Below are 7,135 nucleotides of genomic sequence, written 5' to 3' on the forward strand. Positions count from 1 at the left end.
AGTCTGTTTACAAAACAACTACATGAGCTGTGACCAGTATAGCTACTGTGTGATTGGTTACCAACTTTTTCTCAATCAGGAAACAAAAGTCAAAGAGACACATCGGTGAAAAAAGAAGGTAGTGGTTCAACATGAAATGCATTTGCTGCAAATTTCAGCATAATACCAAATGCCATCATATAGCTACTGTACACTTAAACACATCTAATTTGTTACTGATACATCGTTCAGCACCATATCATTGGTGTTTGAGACATTGCCCCAAAATACATACACATTCTTCAATATATTGCTTAAATATGCTGTTCCGTAACCACTAAGACCAGCCTCCGCCTAGGGTCCCTCCTGTTTTCACTCTACTACACTAAGTATTTCCCCCCAAAATAGCAGATCTGCAAGCTCACAACACGTTTCAGATCTGTTATTTTCACCAAATGTTCCCAGAAATTAGGGACACTATGGTTCAACTGGTTAAAATACCCCAAACAGGCATTTTTTACTGCAAAGGGTAAATTAAACCAAAATGTAAATCTACTTTTAAAGCATTAACATACATTTCATATGATTTATATTACAAAACATTCAGTGGCTCCCAGTCACAGAGATCGGTGGTGAATGCAGCTCACGAGCCAAGAGAGCTTTTGTGCATGACTGTAGTTATTGAAACAATACAAAGAGCTTTGCTGAGCATTGTGAAAGTGAGCTGAGGGGGAATAATTTGGTACTAATTGAAGCAGCATTCTTTGTGTAGAAGCTCCCCATTGCCACAAGAGGGCAGAGTAACAAAACAAACTGGATCTAGCTATGATCACAGGACTTCTTAAAACACATCTAAGGAAAAGGCTGTGAAAATGGGTGGTTGCAATGTTAAGAACCCCATGTTTCACCAAGGTTCAAGTAGTAGGTAGGTTTACTAGTAATGTGTCTTTGGCTCACATTCCAGGAAAGTTAGTAAAGATACAGTATAAGGCAAACAGTGGTGATAAACAAGGAATCCACTGAATAATACACAATAAAAATCTCTTTCATAAAAAAAAAGATAACTTCAACAACCAATAAGACATATTATTATACAACACAATCAGAGGTTACTTTGCCTTTCATTGGCTTCCTGCAGGCACTCTAGTTTAAACAATAACAATAATAATAATAAATACAACAATTACAAAACCCAGTAAAACACTTTTCCCCAACTCATATCTCCGCCACCGTTGCCCCAATCCATGCCAAACTTTGCACACACACTCCTGTGCAACGGATTAGTTCAAACGTGACTGAGGGGGGAGGGGGGGGGGGGGGGGGGGGAGTACCGCAGCGACTGGTACAGGGGCAGGCTAGGCTGGGGCAGGCGACTTGCGGCGACAAAAATGAGGGGGGAGTACCGCAGCGACTGGTACTGGGGCAGGCTGGGCTGGGGCAGGCGACTTGCGGCAACAAAAACGGTATAATTTCACAAAAAAACGTAGTACTTTAATAATGGCCAAAACATTTAAAACTAACAATCCCATAAAACAGAAATAAGAAATGGGATCCAAGCGGCTGTACCCTCCAGCCTGAATAAAACATAAAAGAAAAATAAATCCGGCATTAAAAAAAACAATTGGATCCCAACTGATGCGGTCCAGCCACTGCAGAGGTGGTCATCTGATGAGAGAGATATTACAATATTCACCCGCACCGCCGGCATGCTAGTCTTCATGGCGTGGTAGTCAGTCTCTGGCCTGGAGGGATAGGACAAGTAGCGTTAGCAGGGATAAAAGCAACAAAAAAAGATCTGTGATTTGTGAGACAGAGTGAAAGGAGCCCCCTACAATAGAGAGCATGCACGTCACATCATCATCATACGAATCATACATGAAGCCCCACTGGTGTCCGAGTAATGGGGAGAGTCGGACGAATGCAACGTCGAAGTAATGCGTGTCGGAACAACAACACGCACCCACTGATGCAGCAGAGTGTTAGCAGTGGGCCAACATGCACAATATCAGAACCCTTACTCTGTTTCACCTGAATGGCTGCTGTGCATTGTAAACATGCCAACAAATGAAGATTATTCTGCAGTGCTAGGGCAGCCTTTTACTGTAGTGACAGGTGTAGGCGGTTTCAGTTGAACTCTCGGTCAGGCAGGACGAGGCAGGACGAGAGGAGCCACCAGGGTCTTCAGGTAGAACGCCAGACCCCACCAGCTGGATTGGATCTTCAAATACACCACCGACCAGCTAGTCTTCATGGCGTGGTAGTCAGTCTCTGGCCTGGAGCGAGGACAGGTAGTGTTAGCAGGGATAAAAGCAACAAAAAAAGATCTGTGATTTGTGAGACAGAGTGAAAGGAGCCCCCTACAATAGAGAGCATGCACGTCACATCATCATCATACGAATCATACATGAAGCCCCACTGGTGTCCGAGTAATGGGGAGAGTCGGACGAATGCAACGTCGAAGTAATGCGTGTCGGAACAACAACACGCACCCACTGATGCAGCAGAGTGTTAGCAGTGGGCCAACATGCACAATATCAGAACCCTTACTCTGTTTCACCTGAATGGCTGCTGTGCATAGCCAACTGGAATCCAACTGGATTCATCAAGTCCGAACAGCAAAAATAACACACGAATACTGACCGTTTCAAATCAGATTCGACCCACATTCCGAGGTGGTTTTAAATGCGATTCAAATCTTATTTCCAAAGATGTCTTGATGAAAAAAAAGCTGATCTACAAGCTCAGAACGCACGCCATGCAACGCATTGTGAGCTTCTAGATGAACTATTTCCGGTGAGCGACCCATTATACGACGGAGTGTAACTTAAGTGTTTCTCACACCTATACTTATTTACATCGTTAGCACAGCTATCAATGCAAATAGGTTGATAATGCATTATTCTGATCTGATCACTTGCAAATTACTGGACAATCAGTCCTCAATATCAGATTTGATAAACAAATGTAATTTACCTGCAGTCCGAACAAAGCCAGCGATGTTGTTGCACCGCAAGAGCACATGGTTGTAGCTTTAAATCTGCTTCATTCTTTTTGTCCTCTTGAGACTTTATATTTGTTACTAATGTGCCTTAAAGACTTTGTGATTTACTCTGTCTGCCAAATGTGATTTACTCTGTCTGCCAAATATTAATTTGAACGTGTCTCAATTCTTATATGCTACTGTAAATACATTGCTGGTTCCTTATTTTATAGGTGATTTTTATATTTCATTAATGATATGTCACGTGCTGATTGCCGGTTCAGTTCAGAGCCGATTGTTTTTTTATGGCTGACACCATTTGGATACTGAGTGAATTATTTGTCTGATTCAGTTTGTTTTATTTTTTCTATTCTTTGTTTCTATTTCTAGTCTAAAATTTTAAAGTTGTTCAAATGGTCTGGGGATTTGTTGTAGGCCTACATACTTTAATATAGTTTATTGTTAAGACTACAGTATGTTCTGTACTATTTAGGAGGTCGTGGTGCACCATGACATTGGTGTAAGGAGGTGGGAGAAGGTCTAATGTCACATTTTAAACCAAATTCCTCAACATCGAAGTTGTGATGAAAATATCTTATTGTGTCGTTAATATTGTACTGTGACAATGACAAATAGTTTTCCCCAAAGAATTGTCAAAAATAACATACATTAAGCCCACCATTCTATTGCGTTCTATTTTAGACCTTCAATATTAAACCAATAAATGTGTAAATGGCCACTGTCCTGTTCCATTTTCTGTGTATACGTGTACCTGCTTGTATACATGAGCATCAAGGGTGCCCATATAGAAATGTATTTTATTTTCTCACTTGTAAAAGAAACAGGCAATAACTCACCACAAGGGGGAGCTCTATGGTTGAGAGATGAGGCATTGGACCTACAACTGATTATTATGCAGATATACAATATACTGTACACCTTGACATGAACACAGATTAGCCTACATACATGTATTGATTAACCAAATGTAGTGATGAGTGATGGAAAAGTAATACAATACAATAATACAATTATTATTGAAAAATGATTCAATACCAATTACACTGCAAAATAATTTGATCCGATACAAAGTAAAACAAAACTATTTTGCTGTTTGCATACTGATGCAGTAACAGTTAGGCCTACTATATTGTTACACCTAATCAAAGGAATTCCGAACGCACCCTTTGATACACTCGGACTGAAACACCAGAGGAAAACACCATCCCGCATGCATCTGGTGCGTGCGTACGTGCAGCTTGAAAAAAAGAAGTGTGGGCTCGCCGAGCCCAGCCGAGCCCACGGCATCTCACCCCTGATTTATGCAAGTGCCAATATTAGGAGTAATTATGTCAAACTGTTGTTTTGTGCTAGTAGAACAAGCTCACAATGAGCTCATATTGCGCTGTGAGCTTGTAGCCTATATTATCTTCTCATTTCGTCGTGTGCCATGCGGCACGGTGAACGCCAAGTAGGCCTACCGCCTACTAACGGCTCAATTTAGTCCCATTTGTAGGCTACACTGTCAAAGTTAAGGGGAAATCTTAAAATGTCAAAGTTTGAGAACCACTGCTTAATTTAACCTCAGTAGTAGGCTACTTGCCAGAAACAGGATGAAAAGGACGGAAGATGCTCTTCAGATCTTGCACCCTGCTTGCACCAAATCATTTCGTAGGCTTGTTTGAATGTACGGTGTGAGTATGTGGTCTGATACACCCATCTCAACGAAAACCACGTATTTTCCAATAGTACGTATTTGACACATTGCGTCGCGTCAGGTGGGTCTCTGTCAGCTTAGCTATAGTCGCGTGATTATAAATGCACGCTGGTTTGTTGTCAACGTCCCCCCCACGGTCGAGATTTAAGCGATTGGGAGATTTAAGTAGACTGCATTAGTTGCATAAAATAAAAAGGTCCAAGTGCAAATCATCGATTTCAAAAGAATAGCATTAAACATGTATTTAGCCTACAAGCCTGGGGTTTCATATGCTGCAACAGGGATTGTGGCTGTGGGGTGTGCCGCCACGTGGTGGAGACGCGTTTCGCTGCTTTCGCGTCTTAAGTTGTTAAAACACATCATACAACGATGATTTTCATTCATCTACAAATAGGCTAATGAATGAACAGGTCAGCCGATGCATTGCCACAGCAGGTCAAACGATTTCATTACTGGCGTCTTTCTTCCACATACCTATAAGGTCTATCTATCCACTACTATATATTTTAACATTATACATTAAATATACAAACCTTTGGTTGTGCGTGGACGGGTTCATAGGCCTCACGTTAAGCGAGGCCGTCACATGTTTGTTCCTCCACGAAACAAACATGCCAACACCAGCACCTGATCTCCTGCACGAAGAATCAGGACTGAATGATCATTATTACTCTGTCTGCTTTATATAGCCTCGTATAGGAAGCAAATGAGCGCCCAACCATCTGACATCTAAGCTGGCACAGCATTGGCCTTGGCATTTATTGGGTATTTCTCATTTGCTGGCTGAGCAAAAGGTCACAGCAGCCCCCAATTAGGCTATTAATTAATGCTTAAGGCCAGGAATTCGGGATAGTAGTAAAAGGTGTCAGGCATAATCGCCTATAACATTTTCGCCAGGTCTTTTCGCGGGGCACTTTTGCCGTGGAGGAGAGTCTTTTCACCTACCTGTCTGAGCCATTTCGCCTGCGGCGCTCGGGGGCGAAGAGCAGGACCAAGGTCCGCTGGCCTTCGCGCCGCTTGCAATGTCGTGGACAATAAAACGAGCGCACCCTTTGATACACTCTGACTGAATCACCAGTAGAAAACACTCTCTCCTGACCTAACCTCGCCTACCAGGCTTTGATAGTGCTGACCGCGGCAGCGCGGCGCGCGGGTCGTGTGTGCATGCATCTGGTGCGTGCATCTGGTGCGTGCGTACGTGCAGCTTGAAAAAAAGAAGTGTGGGCTCGCCGAGCCCAGCCGAGCCCACGGCATCTCACCCCTGAGCAACAAGTAGCTACAGAGGCATTTCCTCTGTGTAGGGCGGATTTCAAAATAAGAGCCTAACGTAATCTGATCAAGTCAAGTCACGTCAACTGGTTTTATTTTTAAGTCTACTTACAGGAAGTAGTTGGTCTAAATTAGAACTACATGACACACCAGCAAGTCTACCGCACCACAGTAGTAACTGATGCTATCTAACATATAATTTTCCGAATGTCTGTCTGTCCGTCCGTCTGTCTGAGTGTCCGTCTGTAACAGTGTTTCTCCTCAGTGGCTGGAGCAATTGATCTGAAATCGCATCACCATCAGCATATGAACACACCTGACATAACTGTGAAGCCCGTTTGTCACTTTCACAAATCGTATGCTGTATAATTGCATTTTTATGGTGTATCTATATCTATTTAGCCTACAGTACCTTTTGTGACCACACATGTTAAGGGAGGGGCGCTGTTGTTCAGGCCATGCACAATCACACACAAACCCACACACACACACACACACACACACACACACACACACACACACACACACACACACGGGGGGGGGGGGGGGGGGGGGAGTGTGTGTGTGTGCAGGCAGGCGGGCGGGCGGGCGGGCGGGGGGGGGGGGGGGGGGGGGTGGTGGTTCTGGCCCTGTTACAGATGTTGTCCAAAATCATGCAGATCGGTACACAGTATCTCTGTAGCCGTTAAATGGAACGGGTATTTCTTACATTGATGCTCCTACATATTAGCATGCAAGCACCAGTTAAAGTTACTTTCCATCCCTCATATACTGTGTGCACAGTGCACATCCCATAATCCACACACTGCACATCATTTCGGAGCTCATATCTTTGAACGGGTAAGGGCTAGTTATAATTAGCGCAGACGGTTCAGCTTTTTTTCTTTTTTTCCGAAACTTCTCTGATCTCATAAATAGCCCCTAGGGAATCCTCAAGACGGAAATCCGTCCCCAGGACGGAGAACTTTAACCCCTTGTTGTTAGCGTCCAATCATAACTTTATATCCCTCCTCCCCATCCCCCCAACACACCTCTTTATTATCCCTCCCTCCCTCGCGAACCTGAAGACAGCAACCACTCTGGACCTCACGCTCTTATACTGACTTGCCTGTTGTGTTGTTTTAACTGTCCTGTAGAGGGCGGCCTTTCCTCAACTACCACTCAGCATCATTGAGCCTTGTCTAAATGGA

The sequence above is a fragment of the Nannobrachium achirus genome (genome assembly GCF_963921795.1).
Source record: "Nannobrachium achirus genome assembly, chromosome: 4".
In the NCBI taxonomy this organism is placed as follows: domain Eukaryota; kingdom Metazoa; phylum Chordata; class Actinopteri; order Myctophiformes; family Myctophidae; genus Nannobrachium; species Nannobrachium achirus.